This window comes from Panthera uncia, assembly GCF_023721935.1.
Source record: "Panthera uncia isolate 11264 chromosome A1 unlocalized genomic scaffold, Puncia_PCG_1.0 HiC_scaffold_16, whole genome shotgun sequence".
Lineage (NCBI taxonomy): Eukaryota > Metazoa > Chordata > Mammalia > Carnivora > Felidae > Panthera > Panthera uncia.
Genome location: NW_026057576.1, coordinates 52,596,129 through 52,608,614, shown reverse-complemented (window position 1 = coordinate 52,608,614; position 12,486 = coordinate 52,596,129). Strand labels below are relative to the sequence as shown.

General features: G+C 38.8%; 1 pseudogene; it reads left to right on the top strand.

Annotated features, from left to right (window-relative positions):
• The first annotated feature begins 11,254 nt into the window (after positions 1 to 11,254).
• Positions 11,255 to 12,027, top strand: LOC125934029 (60S ribosomal protein L7-like; annotated as a pseudogene).
• Positions 12,028 to 12,486: the final 459 nt, after the last annotated feature.

The window sequence follows — 12,486 nt, the reverse complement described above, 5'->3', positions numbered from 1 at the left end:
GTACCCCTATGCATCAGTACTCCTGTATCCCTTGGGTAAATTCCTAGCAGTGCTATTGCTGGGTCATAGGGTAGGTCTATTTTTAATTTTCTGAGGAACCTCCACACTGCTTTCCAGAGCGGCTGCACCAATTTGCATTCCCACCAACAGTGCAAGAGGGTTCCTGTTTCTCCACATCCTCTCCAGCATCTATAGTCTCCTGATTTCTTCATTTTGGCCACTCTGACTGGCGTGAGGTGATATCTGAGTGTGGTTTTGATTTGTATTTCCCTGATAAGGAGCGACGTTGAACATCTTTTCATGTGCCTGTTGGCCATCCGGATGTCTTCTTTAGAGAAGTGTCTATTCATGTTTTCTGCCCATTTCTTCACTGGGTTATTTGTTTTTCGGGTGTGGAGTTTGATGAGCTCTTTATAGATTTTGGATACTAGCCCTTTGTCCGATGTGTCATTTGCAAATATCTTTTCCCATTCCGTTGGTTGCCTTTTAGTTTTGTTGGTTGTTTCCTTTGCTGTGCAGAAGCTTTTTATCTTCATAAGGTCCCAGTAATTCACTTTTGCTTTTAATTCCCTTGCCTTTGGGGATGTGCCGAGTAAGAGATTGCTACGGCTGAGGTCAGAGAGGTCTTTTCCTGCTTTCTCCTCTAAGGTTTTGATGGTTTCCTGTCTCACATTCAGGTCCTTTATCCATTTTGAGTTTATTTTTGTGAATGGTGTGAGAAAGTGGTCTAGTTTCAACCTTCTGCATGTTGCTGTCCAGTTCTCCCAGCACCATTTGTTAAAGAGACTGTCTTTTTTCCATTGGATGTTCTTTCCTGCTTTGTCAAAGATGAGTTGGCCATACGTTTGTGGGTCTAGTTCTGGGGTTTCTATTCTATTCCATTGGTCTATGTGTCTGTTTTTATGCCAATACCATGCTGTCTTGATGATGACAGCTTTGTAGTAGAGGCTAAAGTCTGGGATTGTGATGCCTCCTGCTTTGGTCTTCTTCTTCAAAATTACTTTGGCTATTCGGGGCCTTTTGTGGTTCCATATGAATTTTAGGATTGCTTGTTCTAGTTTCGAGAAGAATGCTGGTGCAATTTTGATTGGGATTGCATTGAATGTGTAGATAGCTTTGGGTAGTATTGACATTTTGACAATATTTATTCTTCCAATCCATGAGCAGGGAATGTCTTTCCATTTCTTTATATCTTCTTCAATTACCTGCATAAGCTTTCTATAGTTTTCAGCATACAGATCTTTTACATCTTTGGTTAGATTTATTCCTAGGTATTTTATGCTTCTTGGTGCAATTGTGAATGGGATCAGTTTCTTCATTTGTCTTTCTGTTGCTTCATTGTTAGTGTATAAGAATGCAACTGATTTCTGCACATTGATTTTGTATCCTGCAACTTTGCTGAATTCATGTATCAGTTCTAGCAGACTTTTGGTGGAGTCTATCGGATTTTCCATGTATAATATCATGTCATCTGCAAAAAGCGAAAGCTTGACTTCATCTTTGCCAATTTTGATGCCTTTGATTTCCTTTTGTTGTCTGATTGCTGATGCTAGAACTTCCAGCACTATATTAAACAACAGCGGTGACAGTGGGCATCCCTGTCGTGTTCCTGATCTCAGGGAAAAAGCTCTCAGTTTTTCCCCGTTGAGGATGATGTTAGCTGTGGGCTTTTCATAAATGGCCTTTATGATCTTTAAGTATGTTCCTTCTATCCCGACTTTCTCAAGGGTTTTTATTAAGAAAGGGTGCTGGATTTTGTCAAAGGCCTTTTCTGCATCGATTGACAGGATCATATGGTTCTTCTCTTTTTTTTTGTTAATGTGATGTATCACGTTGATCGATTTGCGAATGTTGAACCAGCCCTGCATCCCAGGAATGAATCCCACTTGATCATGGTGAATAATTCTTTTTATATGCTGTTGAATTCGATTTGCTAGTATCTTATTAAGAATTTTTGCATCCATATTCATCAGGGATATTGGCCTGTAGTTCTCTTTTTTTACTGGGTCTCTGTCTGGTTTAGGAATCAAAGTAATACTGGCTTCATAGAATGAGTCTGGAAGTTTTCCTTCCCTTTCTATTTCTTGGAATAGCTTGAGAAGGATAGGTATTATCTCTGCTTTAAATGTCTGGTAGAACTCCCCTGGGAAGCCATCTGGTCCTGGACTCTTATTTGTTGGGAGATTTTTGATAACCGATTCAATTTCTTCGCTGGTTATGGGTCTGTTCAAGCTTTCTATTTCCTCCTGATTGAGTTTTGGAAGAGTGTGGGTGTTTAGAAATTTGTCCATTTCTTCCAGGTTGTCCAATTTGCTGGCATATAATTTTTCATAGTATTCCCTGATAATTGTTTGTATCTCTGAGGGATTGGTTGTAATCATTCCATTTTCATTCATGATTTTATCTATTTGGGTCATCTCCCTTTTCTTTTTGAGAAGCCTGGCTAGAGGTTTGTCAATTTTGTTTATTTTTTCAAAAAACCAACTCTTGGTTTCGTTGATCTGCTCTACAGTTTTTTTAGATTCTATATTGTTTATTTCTGCTCTGATCTTTATTATTTCTCTTCTTCTGCTAGGTTTAGGCTGCCTTTGCTGTTCTGCTTCTATTTCCTTTAGGTGTGCTGTTAGATTTTGTATTTGGGATTTTTCTTGTTTCTTGAGATAGGCCTGGATTGCAATGTATTTTCCTCTCAGGACTGCCTTCGCTGCATCCCAAAGCGTTTGGATTGTTGTATTTTCATTTTCGTTTGTTTCCATATATATTTTAATTTCTTCTGTAATTGCCTGGTTGACCCACTCATTCGTTAGTAGGGTGTTCTTTAACCTCCAGGCTTTTGGAGGTTTTCCAGACTTTTTCCTGTGGTTGATTTCAAGCTTCATAGCATTGTGGTCTGAAAGTATGCATGGTATAATTTCAATTCTTGTAAACTTATGAAGGGCTGTTTTGTGACCCAGTATATGATCTATCTTGGAGAATGTTCCATGTGCACTCGAGAAGAAAGTATATTCTGTTGCTTTGGGATGCAGAGTTCTAAATATATCTGTCAAGTCCATCTGATCCAATGTATCATTCAGGGCCCTTGTTTCTTTATTGACTGTGTGTCTAGATGATCTATCCATTTCTGTAAGTGGGGTGTTAAAGTCCCCTGCAATGACCACATTCTTATCAATAAGGTTGCTTATGTTTATGAGTAATTGTTTTATATATCTGGGGGCTCGGGTATTTGGCGCATAGACATTTATAATAGTTAGCTCTTCCTGGTGGATAGACCCTGTGATTATTATATAATGCCCTTCTTCATCTCTTGTTACAGCCTTTAATTTAAAGTCTAGTTTGTCTGATATAAGTATGGCTACTCCAGCTTTCTTTTGGCTTCCAGGAGCATGATAGATAGTTCTCCATCCCCTCACTCTCAATCTAAAGGTGTCCTCAGATCTAAAATGAGTCTCTTGCAGACAGCAAATAGATGGGTCTTGTTTTTTTATCCATTCTGATACCCTATGTCTTTTAGTTGGCGCATTTAATCCATTTACATTCAGTGTTATTATAGAAAGATATGGGTTTAGAGTCGTGATGTCTGTATGTTTTATGCTTGTAGTGATGTCTCTGGTACTTTGTCTCACAGGATCCCCCTTAGGATCTCTTGTAGGGCTGGTTTCGTGGTGACAAATTCCTTCAGTTTTTGTTTGTTTGGGAAGACCTTTATCTCTCCTTCTATTCTAAATGACAGACTTGCTGGATAAAGGATTCTCGGCTGCATATTTTTTCTGTTTAGCACACTGTAGATATCGTGCCAAGCCTTTCTGGCCTGCCAAGTTTCAAAGGAGAGATCAGTCACGAGTCTTATAGGTCTCCCTTTATATGTGAGGGCACGTTTATCCCTTGCTGCTTTCAGAATTTTCTCTTTATCCTTGTATTTTGCCAGTTTCACTATGATATGTCGTGCAGAAGATCGATTCAAGTTACGTCTGAAGGGAGTTCTTTGTGCCTCTTGGATTTCAGTGCCTTTTTCCTTCCCCAGTTCAGGGAAGTTCTCAGCTATAATTTGTTCAAGTACCCCTTCAGCACCTTTCCCTCTCTCTTCCTCCTCTGGGATACCAATTATGCGTATATTATTTTTTTTTAGTGTATCACTTAGTTCTCTAATTTTCCCCTCATACTCCTGGATTTTTTTATCTCTCTTTCTTTCAGCTTCCTCTTTCTCCATAACTTTATCTTCTAGTTCACCTATTCTCTCCTCTGCCTCTTCAAGCCGAGCTATCGCGGTTTCCATTTTGTTTTGCATTTCGTTTAAAGCGTTTTTCAGCTCCTCGTGACTGGTCCTTAGTCCCTCGATCTTTGTGGCAAGAGATTCTCTGCTGTCCTGTATACTGTTTTCAATCCCAGCGATTAATTTTATGACTATTATTCTAAATTCACTTTCTGTTATATTATTTAAATCCTTTTTGATCAGTTCATTAGCTGTTGTTATTTCCTGGAGATTCTTCTGAGGGGAATTCTTCCGTTTGGTCATTTTGGAGAGTCCCTTGCGTGGTGAGGACCTGCAGGGCACTTCCCCTGTGCTGTGGTGTATAACTGGAGTTAGTGGGCGGGTCCGCAGTCCGACCCGATGTCTGCCCCCAGCCCCCTGCTGGGGCCACAGTCAGACTGGTGTGTGCCTTCTCTTCCCCTCTCCTAGGGGCGGGATTCACTGTGGGGTGGCGTGTCCCGTCTGGGCTACTTGCACACTGCCAGGCTTGTGTTGCTGGGGATCTGGCGTATTAGCTGGGGTGGGTAGGCAAGGTGCAAGGGGGCTGGAGGGGCAGGCTTAGCTCGCTTCTCCTTAGGTGATCCACTTCAGGAGGAGCCCTGTGGCAGCGGGAGGGAGTCAGATCCGCTGCCGGAGGTTTGGCTCCGCAGAAGCACAGAGTTGGGTGTTTGCGCGGAGCGAGCAAGTTCCCTGGCAGGAACTGGTTCTCTTTGGGATTTTGGCTGGGGGATGGGCGGGGGAGATGGCGCTGGCGCCTTTGTTCCCCGCCAAGCTGAGCTCTGCCGTCCGGGGGCTCAGCAGCTCTCCCTCCCTTTGTCCTCCAGCCTTCCCGCTTTCCGAGCAGAGCTGTTAACTTATGACCTCCCAGATGCTACGTCGCGCTTGCTGTCGGAACACAGTCTGTCCGGCCCCTCCGCTTTTGCCAGCCAGACTCGGGGGCTCCGCTTGGCCGGCGAGCCGCCCCTCCGCCCCGGCTCCCTCCCGCCAGTCCGTGGAGCGCGCTCCGCCTCGCCGCCCTTCCTACCCTCTTCCGTGGGCCTCTCGTCTGCGCTTGGCTCCGGAGACTCCCTTCTGCTAATCCTCTGGCGGTTTTCTGGGTTCTTTAGGCAGGTGTAGGTGGAATCTAAGTGATCGGCAGGACGCGCTGTGAGCCCCGCGTCCTCCTACGCCGCCATCTTCCCGAGAGCTCTCAAGAAACTTATCTTTAAGATAAGTTTGTATATATTTTTCTGAAGTAAATCTATGCTTATGTGTTGGGTGGCTGATTTTTTATTTTAAACCTCAGGTACAGAGAATTAAATTAACTATTCTACTTAGTTCATATTATATAATTGGTCTTTGAAAGATATAGGTGTGTGTGTGTATTGTATATATGGTATAGTTGTATAGGTAAAGATAAATGTATTAATTTCCCTTCCCCCATAGGTGGCCAATTAAATGATTTAAAGTTTTTCCCCATATATTCTTACATAATGGGTATTTTTACTTTGTGTTTATGCAATTTTAATTTACGTAGATAGTGTGGTGGCAGAGATTGCTGATTTGCTCCCAAATTCATCATCTCCTTATTCAATAGTAACAGAATTACATGCTGCATCTTCCAGGATCTCTGCAGTTTGATGTGTACATATGTAATATTAAATGGAAGTGATGCAAAATCACTTCTGGGTCTGAGCCTTTAAAAAAGTTTTTTTTTTTTCATTTATTTATTTTTGAAAGACAGAGCACAAGCAAAGTAGGGGCAGAGAGAGAAGGAGTCACAGAATCTGAAGCAGCCTCCAGGCTCTGAGCAAGCAGTCCACACAGAGCCTGACGCAGGGCTTGAACCCACAAACCAGGAGATCATGACCTGAGCCTAAGTCAGATGCTCAACCAACTGAGCCACCCAGGCACCCCTGGGTCTGAGCCTTTAAATATTAGGTGTTTGCTTTTTTTCACTTCTTGCCATCTGTTGCCCAGATGTGGAAGTACTACAGTTTTAATTAAGCAACTAACAACAATCCTTTAGGGCATTGCTTCTCAAACTATTCTTCCCAGACATATCGATCACCTTAAAAATTGTTGGTAGTTGTGAGTACTGCAAATTTTCAAGCTCAAACCATTGCCACAAGTCAGAAACTTTGAGATAGAGTCAGCAATGTATGTTTTCACAAACTTAAAGGTGATTCTGTTACATACATGTTGCAGATTGAGGACCACAAAGCAATACCATAGGAAGGCTCTGAGTCATTGAATGACTGTTTATAGCAAAGGGCAGCATATCATTGTCTGCAAGGTTTAAGGTAGTTAAATATTTTAGGCTCTTCTTGTTCTTTTCCTCTCCCCTCTTCTTTGCGTCTTCTTCCCCTTCCTCTTGCTTTTTCTCTTACTTCCTCTAATAGTCAGTTTAAATTAAAAAAAAAAAAAAACACATGAGCATGCACACAGGTTGTATAAAAATAGGCTGGTATAGAGTAAAATGGCTAAGGTGACCTTGGGCTGATTACACAAGAGAGAAAAATAAATGTCTATGTTTTTTAAAGTACTATATTTTTAGATCTTTTTGTTACTGCAGACTAAAAATTCATCCACTTTGTATGTGTGTTTAGTCCATTTATATTTATGGCTCTGCTTAGTCCACTGATTCCAACCACAGCAAAGTGTTCCATGCTATGCCCTTTTGCCTGTGTTCTCTCCAGACATGAATACAGATCAATTCCAACTCTCTAATACCACATAATACACAATCTTCTACATGCTCCCTATAGAACTGTGTAGAAATTTCTTTGGTTAATATATGAATGTTTGGATCATATATTCATTTGACTAGGTTTTGCCGTATTGATCTCCAGACTAATTGTGCTAGTTCACCATCACACCGGAAGTATGGGGATGTTCCATACCTCCCATACCTCCATCTTTAGCATTACCCAGGTTTCTCAGGTATGCCTATCCAAAAAGGCGTAAAGAGATATTTTATTGCTTTACTTTCTAGGTGCCTACAAACCAAAATTAATCAATGTCTTCCATTTATTGAAAAACATTTAAGATGTATTATTTGTAATTCCTACTGTATGTGAAAAATAGGCAATTATCCTTGAAATATATTTTTAAATTATATTTGAATGTGTTTTAAATGCATATGCAGACATGAACTAATAAGTTGAAAGAAAAATAGAGGTACACAAATATATACTGCAATACATAAGCATATGACTGCAAACGAGAAATGGTAATTTTAAGGGAACATATTTGAGAACAAGGTATGCTGTGAGAATGTTGTAGCAAATGTGGATATTGAACTTGACAATATTTACATGCATCATTATTTTATTTATTTCTATTATTGATGGCATAATAGCCCAGTGAAAGAGCATACCATTATTTATATTACCACTCCCTAATTGTCAAATATTTGTTTTAGTTCTAATTTTTGCTAATATAAGGCAGTGTATAGAAGGATGAATCAACCTTATAATTAAACCTGTCTACATAATCATAACTATATTTTTTTGAAAAACTAATGGAAGTAGTTTAATCGGGGCAAATTGTACAAACATTTTTATTTTTTTTTTAATTTTTTTTAACGTTTATTTATTTTTGAGACAGAGAGAGACAGAGCATGAACAGGGGAGGGGCAGAGAGAGAGGGAGACACAGAATCTGAAATGGGCTCCAGGCTCTGAGCTGTCAGCACAGAGCCCGAGGCGGGGCTCGAACCCACGGACCGTGAGATCATGACCTGAGCCGAAGTCCGACGCTTAACCGACTGAGCCACACAGGCGCCCCTGTACAAACATTTTTAAATGCTCCGATCCATGCCACAAAATTGTTTTTGAAAGTATTACAACTTCTACTTTCATAAGCATCAAGTTAATATTTTCACTAATACATATATTTTAAATATATATTTTTAAAGTTTATTTTTTAATTAAAAAATTTTAATGTTTATTTTTGGGAGAGAGAGAGACAGAACATGAGTGAGGGAGGAGCAGAGGGAGAGAGAGAGGGGGAGATACAGAATCTGAAACGGGCTCCAGGCTCTGAGCTGTCAGCACAGAACCTAGAGCCAGGTGGGGGTGGGGGCTTGAACTCAGAATGGTGAGATTGTGACCTAGGCTGAAGTCAGAGGTTTAAGCCACTGAGCCACCCAGACGCCCCTATTTATTTATTTTTGAAAGAGACAGAGACAGGGTGAGAGGAGGAGCAGCAGAGAGAGGGTGAAAAAGAGAATCCCAAGCAGGCTCTGCACTGGCAGCACAGAGCCAGATGGGGGGCTGGAACTCACCATGAGATCGTGACCTAAGCTGAAACCAAGAGTTGGAAGCTTAACCAACTGAACCACCCCAGATGCCCCGTTTACTAATACATATACTTTAAAGGGATTAAAAATAAACTAAAAAAGGGGATTTATACTGCTTTTACTTTCACTTAATTTTTACTTTTAAATATTTTTCACATTTCGTACATGCAAAATATAGATAATATATATGGCAACTAAAAATAATACCATTAAGAAAAGTTTCAGTCTTCAATGACTACATTCATACCTTGAAAATTGAACTTATTTTTGAGATCCACTGGGTGTTCCTTGTTTTGCTATCTAAAGGTCTTGAATTTTTTACACATCATTTTCTTTCATTTATTTCTATATATATTGTATATATGTGTATATACATTTATTTCCATATGTATTGTATACACGTGTATATACATTAAGACATATATGTATATACATATATATTTCATTATATTTTATAACATATTTTTCATTTTGCTAGTTTTTATATGTATATTAAAGGTTTATGCTATGTTTATTATTTGGGGGACTCAATATTATGTTTTTAATTAATTAATTTAGCTATGTTTTTTGTTTTTTTTTTTTTTTAACTTTTTTTTTTTTTTAACTTATTTTTGGGACAGAGAGAGACAGAGCATGAACGGGGGAGGGGCAGAGAGAGAGGGAGACACAGAATCGGAAACAGGCTCCAGGCTCCGAGCCAAGAGCCCAGAGCCCGACGCGGGGCTCGAACTCACGGACCGCGAGATCGTGACCTGGCTGAAGTCGGACGCTTAACCGACTGCGCCACCCAGGCGCCCCTAGCTATGTTTATTCATTTTAATTGATGCGTAGTATTCCATTCTGGTGATATTCCATAACTTATTCATGATTTTGTGAAGCAATGTTTTCCCAGTTTTCTTATGTAGTTGGAACAATATTATATATGTTGCCTGTTGCATAGGAGAAAGGATTTCTCTAGGGTATATACCTAGTAATAAAATCATCTGGTCGTAGTTTAGATGTAGCAAACTTCCTTCTGACAAGTAACTGGTAACTCTTTAAGAGATTGTAAGCATTATTAGTATTTTTTCAGATCCAGTGTTTTCAGATTCTTTTTAAAAAACTTCATCTTATCAGTTGGTTCTGAGAATTACATATTCTCTGTTTATTGATTTATCCATTGGGACATGGCTATTTCCTTATACAGAATTTCCTCACATCATAGGGTTAGTAATCCATAAGACATGCAGTACCTGATATCTGAAGTCTTAGCAGTTACCATCAATAATAGGCATGTGAATCAAATGCACTGGCTCTTCTTTAACTCAGCTAACTTCATTCTACTACAGAGATAAAAATAAGCAGTGTTAGACTCTTCATTTAAGGTTTTTATTTTATATGCACAGGTGATATACGGATGGATATTGTGTGTGTGTGTGTGTGTGTGTGTGTGTGTGTGTGTGTGTGTGTAAGGTGGCTTAGTGGTTAATTTGGGGTCTGTGAAGGTCAGTGCAATGAAGCCTCCTATTTTTATCTACCTTTATGTTGCATTTCAGTGTGGAAAAGACTAAGCAATAGGGAAAAGAAAGGAAGAAAAAAAGAGGAAAATCAAACCCATTAACATTTCAAAAATTTATCCTACTAGATAAATTAAAGTGCTTCAGAATTTTCAGCCACAGAATATCTTGCATCTCTCTAGCAACATAAACCAAATTAAATAGCTATTCCAGCTTCATTTACCCACTATGAATATTTTCAAGGTTAAAAGAACAAACCAGATATATGAAGAATCAGCAAGATCTTGAATGAAGTAACATAAGGGAAAACTAAGGCAATAAGGAGAAAGAAGGAGAGAGAAAGAGTGGAAACAAAGGAGATGTGAGAAGTTAGAGGAAAAGGAAAAAATGTAAACTTTCATCAACAGGAATTAGGATTCCTTTGGGCTTGTGTTTATCTCCCTTCCCAGTCAAGTGTTTCTTTTGGAGAAAATGTTTGCTTTCTTCTTTTGTCCTCTATTCTCTTCACCCCTTTTCCCATTTCTGTAGCCATTATGTAATTTTCATTCACTTACAATTATTCAGCTTTCATCCTCAAATCTATTTTAGAACAACTTGTCTAAAAGAGTATGATTTTATTTTTTTTATTTTTATATTTAAAATAATTTTTTTATGTTTATTTTTGAGAGAGACACAGAGCACAAGTTGGGGAGGGGCAGAGGGAGACACAGAATCTGAAACAGGCTCCAGGCTCCAAGCTGTCAGCACAGAGCCGGACGTGGGGCTTGAACCCACAAATGGTGAGATCATGACCTGAGCCTAAGTCAGACACTTAGCCAACTGAGCCACCCAGGCACCCCTAGAAGAATATGATTTTTAAAGATAACTGCTGTTGCCAAGTGTCTGTCTTCTGTTCTCTTTTTGTTTTGTTTTGTTTTTCATTTCCTATATACAGAAAAAATAGTCTCAGGGTCAATATAAAAATGAATTTGTATTTGTAGTCAAAGTTTTAGACAAGGAAGGAACACTTTAGAAGGAATACTTACTGAGAAAAAAAGTTACTATTGTAACTACATAATTTGACCAAAGCATAATTTTTGATTACATAATTATCACCAATATTAAAACTATTGGTTAAAACTAAACCTTGTATGTTAAAATAGATTTCTCAACTTTGAAAGTTTCTTTAGGATTAAATATAGGATTAATTTTATTTAAAATTAATAAGATGGCTTTTCCGGCTGGAACCATGGAGGGTGCAGAAGAGAAGGAAAAGGAGATTCCTGCTGTGCTAGAAACCCTTAGGAAAAAGCGAAGGAATTTCAGAGTTGAAGATCAAGCATCTGGGAATGAAGTTTGCCTAAAAGATGCTTCGAATGGTAAGGAGGAAGTTCATTTATGAAAAAGCTAAGCATTACCACAAGCATATAGGCAGTTATACAAACCTGAGATTCAAATGGCTGGATGGCAAGAAAAACTGGCAACTTCTATGTTCCTGCAGAACTAAATTGACTTTTGTCATCAGGGTCAAAGGTATCAATGGTGTGAGCCTAAAGTTTCAAAAGGTGTTGCAGCTTCTTTGCCTTCACCAGATGTTCAATGTCACCTTTGTTAAACTTAACAAGGCTTCTGTTAACATGCTAAGGATTGTGTAACCATACATGGGGGTGAGGAGAGTACCCAAACCTGAAGTTGGTGAATGAATTGATGTACAAGTATGGTTATGGCAAAGTCAATAAGAAATGAATTGTCCTGACAGATAACACATCGATTGTTTGATCTCTTGGTAAATATGGCATCATCTGCATGGAAGATCTGAATCACGAGATCTATATTGTTAGAAAATGTTTCAAAGAAGCAAACAACTTTTTATGGCCCTTCAAATTATCATCTCCAGGAGAGAGAATGAAGAAAAAGACCACCCATTCTGTAGAAGGTGGAAATGCTGGCAACAGGGAAGATCAGTTCAATAAACTTATTATAAAGATGAACCAAGGTGTCTACTATGATTACTTTTTGTAATCTGGTCAGTTAATAAATAACCACTTTCAAATTGAAAAAAAATAAATAAAAAGTAAAATTAATAAGATGGACAAATCATTTATCATAGAAGTGATTATTTTATCCACGCATAACCCCAAAGCACCCTGATTTACTCACTTCATTGTAAGGGTTCATTGTTTTTGAGATATAAGCATAAGTAAAACATGAGCAGTGTTGGAAATAAACACTGGAATTTTATTGAACATGAATTGCAAGTATTAATTAATGCAAAATACAATGTGCCTTACCTCAAATCCCGGAGTGATGTCTATCCATTCCACCTTAACAATGTCACACAGTGGCACCGTAAAATATTTTCAAGTTTAGAATGATACATTGTAGCCATTAATTCTCATATAAAAACCACATTAAATAAGTCACTCTTCTCATTTTCAGCATGTCACAGGTTTATACCCTTGATCATTGAGGGTCAGTATC